Source organism: Telmatherina bonti (genome assembly GCF_933228915.1).
Source record: "Telmatherina bonti genome assembly, chromosome: 11".
Classification (NCBI taxonomy): Eukaryota; Metazoa; Chordata; class Actinopteri; order Atheriniformes; family Telmatherinidae; genus Telmatherina; species Telmatherina bonti.
The window spans coordinates 7665775-7677879 of NC_136629.1; positions in this window are offsets into that span (position 1 = coordinate 7665775).

Consider the following 12105-nt stretch of genomic DNA (forward strand, 5'->3'; position numbering starts at 1 on the left):
ATAGTGAGCAATGGCTGTTGAAGAATGTTTGGCTTGCTTCAAATAAAAAAAAAAAAAAAACACAGATGTGATAATAAAATAAAACCTAATGTGATTGGAAACAATAAATGCAGGCCAAGTAGGGGAAGACCCAAAATAAACAAACAGCCACAACATAAATAAAACCAAGTTAAACAATTAATGTCTACAATCTGTTGAATATAAACTATGTTTTAGTTTGAATTACATCTTTGCATTGTAGACATTGACAGAACCAAGACAACCCCAACAAGAAGCACTTACTGCAGCGATAAACAAAGTCAGTGTTTGTGTCGGGGTAATTATTCTGAACAGATATATAAAGCATCGTGTGAATTCTGGACTGCAATCTGTTGAATATAAGCTATGCTTTATCAAGTCAGTGCCTGTTTTAAGGTCATTTTGCAGACCAAATCCTGAAAAACACCATTTGGATCAAACGCTCAAAAGAGAGATAGAAGCATAGAAGCACTTATGGACACTATTCAGCATCAGTGTGTCTGTTTGAGGGATTCTCCGTGCAATATCTTCATCAGCTAGCGTTGGTAGAGTTTGTCTTTTTCAACCGTCCCAAAAGGAAGCACTTCCTGATTTAAAAAAAAAAACAGTTAATGCTCGTGTTGGGCTCATAGCAAGGAGTGTTCATCAGACCTCTTTCTTCCATGAAGTCCAGAGCAGCTCTTCTTCCATGTTGTTTCTCACATGCATTTTTCTGATGAGGCTTGTCCAACTTTTATCCTGAATGCTTCCACACCTCCACCTATTTCTTCCACAAGTTTCTACGATGGGGGTATTGCCCATCAGACGGTCCATCAAGGAACAATGCTGTCATGAAGAATGCAAAAAATTAGGTGGTGATGACTGGTCAATCAGCTTTAAATCTGTTTACCTCATGAAGATTTGGAACAGACAAGACAAAAGAGAGATAGAAGCACTTATGGACACTATTCAGCATCAGCTTGTCTGTTTGAGGGATTCTCCGTGCAATATCTTCATCAGCTAGCGTTTATCCACAATGATTGCGTTTATCCACAATGACTAGTAGCTTACAGGAGATGTGAAGTGGTCACAGAGGTAGTTTTGCATACTTGGAGACACAAACAATGGCCCAGACAGGAGGGGAAATTGAGTGGCTCCCAGTATGTCAGCCTTTTGTCTACAGGGGTCGGGGAAAACAAAGAATGTTTCAGGTGTGAGCTTAAGGTGTGAGAGGGAAAGCAACTGAAGAGAGCTCATTTGTCTTCTGTATGCAAACGGTATGCAGTGTCTGCCATTTGCTACAAACAGTCTTTGATTAAGTCAGAGTTGGGAGTTGATTTTGCAGGAGCAGTGGCTTCACTGGATTTTCTCAGACACAGGCACTTCTCTTAACTAAATCCATATTTAAAAGAAGAAGTGACATAAAACAGTTGAATTTCTTTCACAGTCTTGGGGACATTGCACACTCTGACAGAGGTTTAAGTGCTAGTATGAAAAAGAACCTGACCTTCTTGTAGAGCTGAACTGGAGCGCTTGAACTGGAGTGCTTTAAGAAAAAAGGATAGAATTTGTTGGAATGAGAATGAGATAGCCCTTGACTTAAGTCCTGTGTAAATCTTTGTCATTTCTGGCGTAATGCTGTCCAACAGCACCAGCCAGTTCCAACGTAGGGTAGGTGCAGGGGAACTGGAGCCTGTCCCAACAAAGGCAACAATGAGACAGGCTAGAGCTTTTGTCTGCCTAGACTCACAGTTTGTGCAGAGTCTTTGGATTTGAGGCCTCGTTGGTGCAGTTGGTAGTGCGTCAGTCTCATAATCTGAAGGTCATGAGTTCAAGCTGCACACAGGGCATGAATTATCACCTCTTTGCACTTTCATTCAACTGCAATCACATGCTCCAGTCTCATGTAATCACATCAAGCAGACAGAACCATCTATGAGACCAGTGTCTTGCAGCTCGCGGGTGTCCAGAGTCTTTCCTTTAGGTCCGCTGTTCTGCAACTTTTCCATGTCTTCCTGATCCAGCATACCTCAAGTACATTCAATGGATCAGTGTATTGTATTAAACTGGAATACAGAGTTAAACAATTAATGTCAATGTTTTCCAAGAAAAAATTCCAACGCGCTAAATTTCCAGCTCCATCTCCAGAAACGCCTGAACAAGTGCGTAAACACCCTCAGCCCAAAGATGTTGGGAAGTCTGCCAGGATAGAAAAACTATTGAATATTGATTTAACACAATTGGAATAACACAGAGTTGAGTTTGACACCACACAGTGAGGCTTGAGGTCAAACCATTCGCAGATACGAAAAATGACATCAAACATTGACAAACACGCTGGAAGAGTCAGCATTTGGGTTTCCCAAGCACCTGTGGTGAAGTGGAATTAGCTCAAGTGTTAGAGCGCTCACTTTGCATGTGAGAGGTAATGGCATCGATGCCCATATTCTCCACAAGACTTTCACCAGTTCTTGCTAAAATAGGCAGCTATTGAAAGCAAGAAAAAAGAAAAAACCCTGAAAATAAGAGAAGCAAAAGTGTGATGACAGACTATATAAAAACTAACCCCACTGCAGCAAGAAACCTGTTTCCAAAGAATGCAATCTGTTGAATATAAACTATGCTTTATTTTCAATTTTACTTTGCATTGTGGACTTTGTCACAACCAAGACAACCCCAAGGAGAAGCACTTGTGAAGAAAAGAATCAACAGTGGTTCCTTTGAGGTGATCTGAGTGATTTAAGACTAAACATGATCAATCACACTAATATCGTACTAATCATACTAATATGATTTATTTTAATACACAATTTAGAAACTGTATTGCTGCTGTTGCTAAGCAACACCAAGCAAGTTTCAAGTTCTATACTGACATCATCTGAATGGGTGGGGCTGATTTCTTGCTTTGATGCTCTGTGACATCATTATGAAACCTTTTATCCATATACAACAGGCAAAATTCCACCGGCAGAAGACAGTGGGCGGTACCATTCCATCTCACTCCTGCATGGCACGACAGTCTCTTTGGTGCAATTGGTTAGGGTGTTTGGCTGTTAACTGAAAGGATGGTGGTTCAAGCCCACCCAGAGATGATATGTATTCCATTGTACTGATTCCACATTTTGCAGAACACTACCAAGCCGATCCCAACAGTGTTGTTTGGAACAATTCCAATTACCATGGCTGCCACAAAGCTGTGTGGTTTCAAATGAACAATTCAACAACCGACACATGGCCACCTTCCTGTTGTAAGTGTAGCCATTACACCAAGAAGTAGTTTGTGTTGAAGTAATTATTCTGACCAGATATGTAAACAGATGGCAAAACTGTTGAATATAATTAAACTATGCCTTACATTTTGGGGTGTCATTAATAAGGTGGGGCTATTTTGGAAGTACTAGCGTGTGTTGCTTTGAGTTTGATTAGAGATAACTTGTGCCACAAACTAACACGACGAGGATGGGACTCGAACCCATGCGTGCAAAGCACAATGGATTAGCAGTTCATCGCCTTAACCACTCGGTCAAAAATGGGGCAAAAGGGACTGCTATGGTGGGGGAAAAGGGGGAAAAGGGGGGAGGGAAGAAAAAAAAACTGGCTGAAAAAGTCAAATGGTTTTTATGATTGTAAAAACAAGCATCAATAACTATTCAATTTTGACAAAATTCAATTGGCTTCTAACCCTTCATAATTTACCTGAATTTACTTTTACAAATGCAAACAGACAAGTTCTGTTATTCTCTGGTTTGTTTATTGAATCAAAAGAGTTTCCAAAACCCTATTTACAAGTTTGAATTACTTGTTTTTGTTGTCTGACAGACTAAAAAACAATTTCACACAACCTAAATAATTTTTAAAACTATTGCCTCAACCTTTACACCTCTTTCTTACAATACACTAAGAAATGTTATGCCAAAAAGGTTTACAATATTAACTGTTGAATTATAAAAGACTTTGTTGCAAGAACACTGTTTCCAAGTCAGTCTGGCATTTTCCTTGTCTGTCAATGAACACTTAAAGCAGGGATACCCAGATATGGTTCAGGTCTGAAGGACAGTGAATTTCTTGGACTGGAAATATTGATTCTTTCTTAAATCTACAATTTACAAAAAATGTTTCATACACTTTTTGACCAAACAGTCAGTCTAACAATGACAGTGCTCTGTCTTCAACTCACAACACGGAACAATAATATAATGATAACATTTACAAACAACAAACCACCACTCAATGCTTTTCAAGACTTTCTTTCCAGTCTTGTAATGACTGTCCAGATGCTGGACAATACCACTTCCCTTTTTTTTGGGAATGACCAGTGCTTTTATTTTTAGACTGTCCACACTGTGTGCACTGGTAGACGTAGTTGTCCTTGATGGGTCGCTTTTTTGGTGGCTCACCTCTGGCAATGCGCTCCTGGTCTTCCTGTGCTGCTTTTTTCTGTCTCCATTCTCTGTAACGATTTAAAGGTACTGATGACTGAGATGAATTTGCTGTTGAAGTGGATGCTGTTGCTTGAGATTGTGGCATATAATACGGATGATATGAGGTTGAAAGGCAAGGGTGCTGAGAGGGATTAGGTGGAAGCAGCTGTGGGGACCAGCCAAAGTATGGGGATGGCTGTGGATAGCGCTGCAGGTATGCAGATGAGACAGCAGGTGGATCTGGTGAAATGTGAGGACCATATGAGGACCACATCTGGGCTGATGGAGCATAAGGTGGTGCAAGAGGCTGATTCTGCTGATTTGAGTTCCAAGCAGGAAATGAGACAGGCGGCGAGGGACCAGCCTGGTATGAAGAGGTGGAAGAGGAACCAGAGAATGGGAAAGACAGAGGACCACTTTGTGCTGAGCCAGTTCTGGCACTGTGGCGTGGGCGTATCATTGCCTCACCTTCGCGATTTTCCGGTTCATGGAATTGCATTGTTTCATGTCCATGTTCCACTGCAGCAGATGGAAGGTTTCTTGCTTGTGGCAAGGGATTTGCCGCCACAGAGACTTTCTCTGGAAGCTGCACTCCTTGCAGCAAGGAGTCCTGATCTGTTCTCTTTTGTCTTGCTTGCAACCTGGAAAAAAAGTTACAATAGAATTGCATTACTATCCCAGATAAAACCATATGCAAAATTTGTTATTTCATGAGATCAGCGCTGGTTAAATGCATTTATATTGTGATGGCTAAAAAATTGTGAACATCTTACCAGGAACACACTGTGGTGTGGTTGATGGTTACTAATACCATGTTGGTCTGATTCTGTATAACACTGCTGTCTTCAAGCAGTTGTTTTATGTGGCTGTATGTCTTAATAATAGACTGTGGGATGGGTAGAACTTTTCCCTTACAGTCTGTTGGTCTGTTACGAGCTTGCAGGTACTCTTTTGACAGCTTGAGGCAAACACATTCAGATATTCTGTTTGTGTCAGGTCTCTGAGCAGCTTGGCCATGGGTCATGAAGAGTCTGTTAAGGACAATGATGACAATCCAGGTGACAGTTATAAAGCATTAGGTTTCGGTCTATTCATTTGACTGGAGAAATTATGCCAAAATTCTAAATCATACCATATTTCATAGTTCCATAACTCTAGTCCAAATGAGGGTAGGGGGGTTTAAGATTAACTATATAAATATGTTTTCAGGCCATGATATTGCCACTTGTGTGCATTGTGTCCACTCAGCTTACCGTTCAGCTGCTTGTTGACCAGGTGCAGAGCCACTGCGCTTCCTGGAAGCTCTCCACGGTCCTGGCAAAATCTTTCTTTTGCTCTTCAGCTGATATTTGGAGGGTTGCTTGTCCATGGGATGTAGATGTGAATACAGTCTCATAATCTCAGCTATCTCTGCATTTGACAAAGCAGTTATGGTGCGATTGAGACTGATAAGGTACTCCGCCAAGTTGTCAACAGCCTCCCATCCAGGAACACCTCTTGTATCACATCTCCCATCCTTTAAAATGAAAAAAAAAATGCAGATCATGTACTGCAACCATAAAACATCATAAAGAATGAAGTAAGACAATCTTACTTGGGATGATGTGCTTGGTTCACTGCAGTTGTCCTCAGTAAGCACATCTTGTCCTGGAGTGATGGGACTCTGTGGGTCAGTACTTGCAGCAAAACTGGTTTCCTGGAGGTGTTTTAATAAATAAAAGAAAATATCTTTTCATTGTTGAAACTTTTGAAAAAAAAAAATCCAATTTGGTTCACATCAGTGTCTGAAACCCTCAAACACGTTTTGTTGCTCGAACATACCAGATAAATATTGACTCATGAATAGACCTCTGTGGTATTTAACTACACCATAAAATTTTAATCCAACATATCAAAATAAAGAAGATTATATATATACAAGTCATTCTCCAAATGACATTATATTTATGCCACAGGAGATCTCATGACGTGTACAACCCAATAATTCTTAATTAGTTACCAACTGTATTTATAAAGGCAACTACCCTGAAGGTTTTAGATGTTTCCCAGTTTTTACATACTTTCTAGTGATTAAATCATTCTCCAACAGGTTATAGTTGAGCTCTGTATAATGTTAATGACTCAGTCATTTAAGTCATAAAGAATCGCAGCAGGGAAACATTTCAACTTGAAGGACAGTTGAACTCAAGACTAGAGTTTGTGATCCATAAATTACAATGACAGATAAGACTGTAGTAAATCAGATCACCTGCAAAGAAGTAGATGGGTTTCCACAAAGAGATGGACTATGAGGAGGTGACATGTCTAGTTGGTCTTCATACGTGGGCTCTTCAGCATGGCTCTTTGTGATGATGTCCGCTACATCACTGACTGTAACATCAACAGTTTCCTCCTCCTGAACATCAACTTTGAGGTCTGGCAAAACAGTCCCTAGTTCACTGTGTTGCTGAGGGCCACTGAGGTCTCCTTTGTCACACTGAGCTAACAAGTACTCTACGGCAATACGCTCACCTAAAACAAAGACCCAATACAGTGGGGAAAAAAAAGATCAGATAAAATAAAATGGAAAAGAAAACATTTAACAAATAAACTTATCTGTAAGAAGTAGATGAAAGCAAAATGATGACTTCAAGAGGATTTTACCAGTGGGTCTGCCAGGGGGCATGAATTCAGGCAAAAGTGCAGATCCCAGAACCCTGTCACTTAGGGTGTTCACGTTAGACATCAGATGAATGTCATATATTCTGGTGTTGGATGTCACACTCGTAGCAACTGCCTCACGGGCCCGATTCAGATTCCACCTTGATCCACCCTCAAGCATGTACATCTGGGTGTGCATGGCATTGCTTCGCCATCCTTTATGGGGGGGGTTATTATTTTATAAAACACATTTGTTCACACCAGCAGTCATTTCTCTGAAAATCATGTTCTTGAGAAAGCATAACTTAGGTTTTTTGACAAGTTTCCCTTGGTCCCCAGAACTCACTGTCCTGTCTGTTTTAAATACTTATATACTTTTAACAAAACTGGTTGAAATGAATGGGTCATTAACAGGCGAGCAAAGAACTTACAGATATTCATCAACTGAATCTGGTGGTTTGAAGTTAAAAAGTATCTAAAACATACCAGGAAGTGGAATCTGAGGATCAGGATAGGCAAACACTGATGTACAGGATATAAAATCATAACAAAAAATTATATTTACCTGGAATGAAAGTGCACTGGTGGCGATGGAAACTTTCAACAGAAGATGACCCTCTAGCACATCTGAAGACATTTAAAACTTTGTCTCCCTTTTGGACCCCTTTGCCAAGTTTGGTGTAAAGTTCAACACCAGGTGGATCTTGGATGCATGGCAGGTGCTTCTGCTGCACTTCCCACACATGTGCCATGCTCTCAGGGTTAATGAGATGTAAGCCTGATGTGTCTGTCAGTTCCCACATCGATGTTAACAGACCCTGGATAAGGTTACGTGTTTCCTCAATCCCCCGGGTTCTTCTTCTGCAATGCTTGGCCAATTCTCCAGTGCTAATGCTGGCCAGAATCTGAGCATCTGTGGGTGAAAGTCCAGCATGTTTTTTCTTGAGCTCTGACCTTTTTGCCTCCTTGAGCCAAGTGATGTCATCTTGGTCCCACTCAAAAATACAACTAGACAACTTGGAACAGAATGTTCCATACAGAGGATGGTGTTCTGTCATGAGGCCAGCTGTAAATCGCCTCATGAAGTGAAAAATGTCCAGTTTTACTTTGGTTCTCCAAGGTCTAAACCACTCAAGAACAGGGGGTGGACCTGAAAAAGAGGAAAAAAAGGGAAAATGTAAAAAGATCTGCATGGATTCCATGACTGACATGTAAAAACTTTAAACAATTTAAAACATTTTGGTTTCATTTGGTTAGAAATAAACCAAGTTTATATTAAGTAGTTTTTTGTGTATTTGCTTCAGTTGTTGAGCTTTGGGGCTGTATAAAAAGAATACATTTATATCCAAAAAATAAAAATAATTTTAAAAAAAACATTAAAAATAAAAAAAAAACAACACATACCTTTTCCACTACAGCAGTCTCGGTCAACATATATGACCTCTGGCTCTGGTTCTCCAGCATTCTCATAGCGCTTCACAATCCCTTGACACAACTCATGCAGGCCTGCTCCCTCACCAGTTGTCAGCACACAGTTTAACACGTGGCCACATTCATTGCTGACATTTGTCATCCATGTGGCTGTGTCTGCAATACTACCAGCAAGTTTCTTTGTGATCTATTAATTAAAGATAAATAAATATTTAAATTCCAACAGACAGCAATGAAAATAAATATTTTTTCAAAATTGTGCATTCATTTCATGTACCTTTTTTGTCGAGTCGAGCTTTAAAATCCTCCCATATGTGGAAGTAATCACACCTTTCATTTCATTCAAATGGCTGAGGATATCGTTGGCATGGACAGTCTCAAACCACTGGGCAAGAGGAAGGGGGCAGTAGGGTGGTGGATGGCGATAAATAGCTGCCTCGCACTGGGTTAAAGTGCATCTTTTTTTGTGAAGCTCACAGTCAGACAAATACTCAATGGTACGCCTTGCCCATTCCTCACTGTGAATCTCCTCTAGTACCTGCTGCAGAAAACTGGAACTATTCCCTACAGTGCGCGGTCTGAGAATGTTGACACACTTTCTGTCCAGAGCCAACTGAATGGTGAGAATAGCTGGGAATTTGTTTCTGTGGGCAGGATCTAACTGACTCAACATTTCAGAGCTCCAAGGGCACACAGGGATCATGCATTTACTGCAGCGTGGATAATCTCCCCCAATCAGGTAGTATCTGGAATCAAGATCAATGACTTCCCTCACTTTAGTATAGATCCCAGAGTGGTGCATCTTAGTGTTGCACTGAGGACATTTCAGTGGAATCCCCCACATCCTCATAGGTGCCCACAAAAACATCTGTTGTCTGAAGTAAGCCATGGGATCCGGTGGTGCAGTTGTCAGTTTTGGCACACTTGGTGGCTGGAACCAGTTTTGAGTGAACTGTTGCTTCAGTTGTCCTGTGGAGTCATAGAGGCATTGCGCAATCCATTCCCTATCTGCTGGCTTGATGACCCGCATAAACTGTTTAGGAAGGAAACTTAACCAGTTCACCTCTGGAGACCGCAGGCAGACAACTTGTGATGTAGCAATAGATGGACAAGGAAATGGTGGTGGTGGTGGCGGACATGGCTGTGAAGGGGGTGGTCTTTGTAATTGTAGTGTTGGTGATGGTGTTGGTTGCTGGGGAAGCGGTGGAGCTGCTGGTTGGAATACAGGCTCATGGCCTTCTTCAATGTGGTTTAGAAGGCCAATTGCACCAGCTACCTTTTTCCCACACTGACTGCAACTTTCTTCTGTGTGGAAATCAGACAAGTGTTCAGAGAAATGGTCCACAGTAATGTCTTTGCTACAAAGAGCACACTTTATGTACTCTGCAATCTGTCTGACTGAGGACATTTGACAAGGATCTGTGCTGCTTCCTGGGGTGATGTCTGTTGTTACTGCTCCTGCACTGTTTCTTGGGGTGAGGTCTCCTGTACCTGCTCCTGCACTGTTTCTTGGGGTGAGGGCTCCTGTACCTGCTCCTGCACTGTTTCTTGGGGTGAGGTCTGTTGTTACTGCTCCTGCACTGTTTCTTGGGGTGAGGTCTGTTGTTACTGCTCCTGCACTGTTTCTTGGGGTGAGGTCTGTTGTTACTGCTCCTGCACTGTTTCTTGGGGTGAGGTCTCCTGTACCTGCTCCTGCACTGTTTCTTGGTGTGAGGTCTGTTGTTACTGCTCCTGCACTGTTTCTTGGGGTGAGGTCTCCTGTACCTGCTCCTGCACTGTTTCTTGGGGTGAGGTCTGTTGTTACTGCTCCTGCACTGTTTCTTGGGGTGAGGTCTGTTGTTACTGCTCCTGCACTGTTTCTTGGGGTGAGGTCTCCTGTACCTGCTCCTGTACCTGTGCTGCTCTGTGTGGCAGTGTCTGCTTTAATTGTGCTTGCGCTTGAACTGCTCTCTGCCTGACTGCCTGATGCACCTGTCTGCACAGCTAACTGTGAATAAAAAAAAACAACTTTCTTAATCCCAAAGCCTAAAAGTTGTCACTAAGAACATCTGGACAGCAAGTAAAAAAAAAGATGTGAATTGCATTGCTTAGGAAAAAAGCACAGTATTTTCTTTGTAACTTGAAACGTTTAGGCTGAAGCTATTAATTGCTAATAAAATAATTTAGACAAACTTATCAGGTACATTATGTATCGGAATGATAACAATCACCACTTACCTTATGATATCCACATTTGCACGGGATTTTCTTTCCAAAAATATCATACTCCCGGACTCTGTAGCTATATAAGGGAGTCAGTGGACAGGCCTCAATAAGCTGCATAGCAGCCTTCCACTTCTTGGCTCCGGGCTTTTTACCGGTGGTAAACTTGTACTTTCCCTGAGCATACAGACATAAAACACCTACCCAATATGAATCGGGTTTGCCGGTTTTAGTCATGACTGTAACTGTCAGAAAATATGTAAGTCAGAAAATATGTAAGACAGTCTCCGTAAACAGGGAAACGTGTAGCTAAAAAAAAATAAATAAAAAAAAAACTGCAAAGCGTCACGACCGAAAAAAAAACTTTCAGTTGCACGTATCGACAATAAAATAAAAACAGAAATAACCTATTAAAGTATCTGAAAATACACTGCAAATGTTGCTGCACAAAATTCTGGAAAAATGTTTTAAAGCTATAAAGCTGTCACCCTACTCGCCATTTGTTTTTCTTCGTTTGCTTCTGGCGCTCCACGATGACGTTTATGTCACGTGTTAGACAAACGCGTTCGTAATTGGTTCCCTCGTTAGGAATTGTGAGGAGTTGTTAGGATTGGTTAGGACCCGTTCGTCAAATCATGGCCAGATATGACAAAATGGGATCCGACAAACATAGATCTGGCGCATTATTGAGTTAGCAATTTAGTTAGCAAGAGTGAGCATCTCAGTTAAGGGGAATTAGCTCAAGTGGTAGAGCGCTCGCTTAGCATGTGAGAGGTAACGGGATCTATGCCCGTATTCTCCACAAGATTTTTACTAGTGCTTTCTGTGATTGTGAGCAATGGCTTTTGAATGTTTGGCTTACTTCAACTTAAAAACCATACAAAGATGCAATGATAAACTAATGTGATTGGAAGATATCAAACATTGACCAATAAATGGTGGACACCCAAAAGGAACAAACACAATAGAAGTAACCCATCAATATAGCATGCTAAAATGATGCATGCCTCCTGACATTGTGATGGCATTACATGAAAGTGCTATTTGGACAGCTGTAAGCCTCACCTGGAACTACTTTAAGCTATGCTGCAGCTTAGAGTAAGTGTGGTCCCAGTGGTAAATCCTCCTTTTGCATTTCTTCTGCCAATTTTCCATTCCTTTACACTAGACAACCCATAGTTTTCTAATTCCTGTTACCATGTACAAAGGGCTGCCACAAAGCTGTGTGGTTTCAAATGAACAACTCAACAACAAACACATTGTAAAGGGGGCCAGTACCTGCCAGATTAACGTTTCACAGCCACAGCATGAAGTCCATCAAGTCCAACACAGTTTTTCTGTTCTGAAGACAACAGTCCATCTTAAATGCTGAATCCTTCAACACGCTCCATCTTCTTCTTCTCAAGTTTCTAAG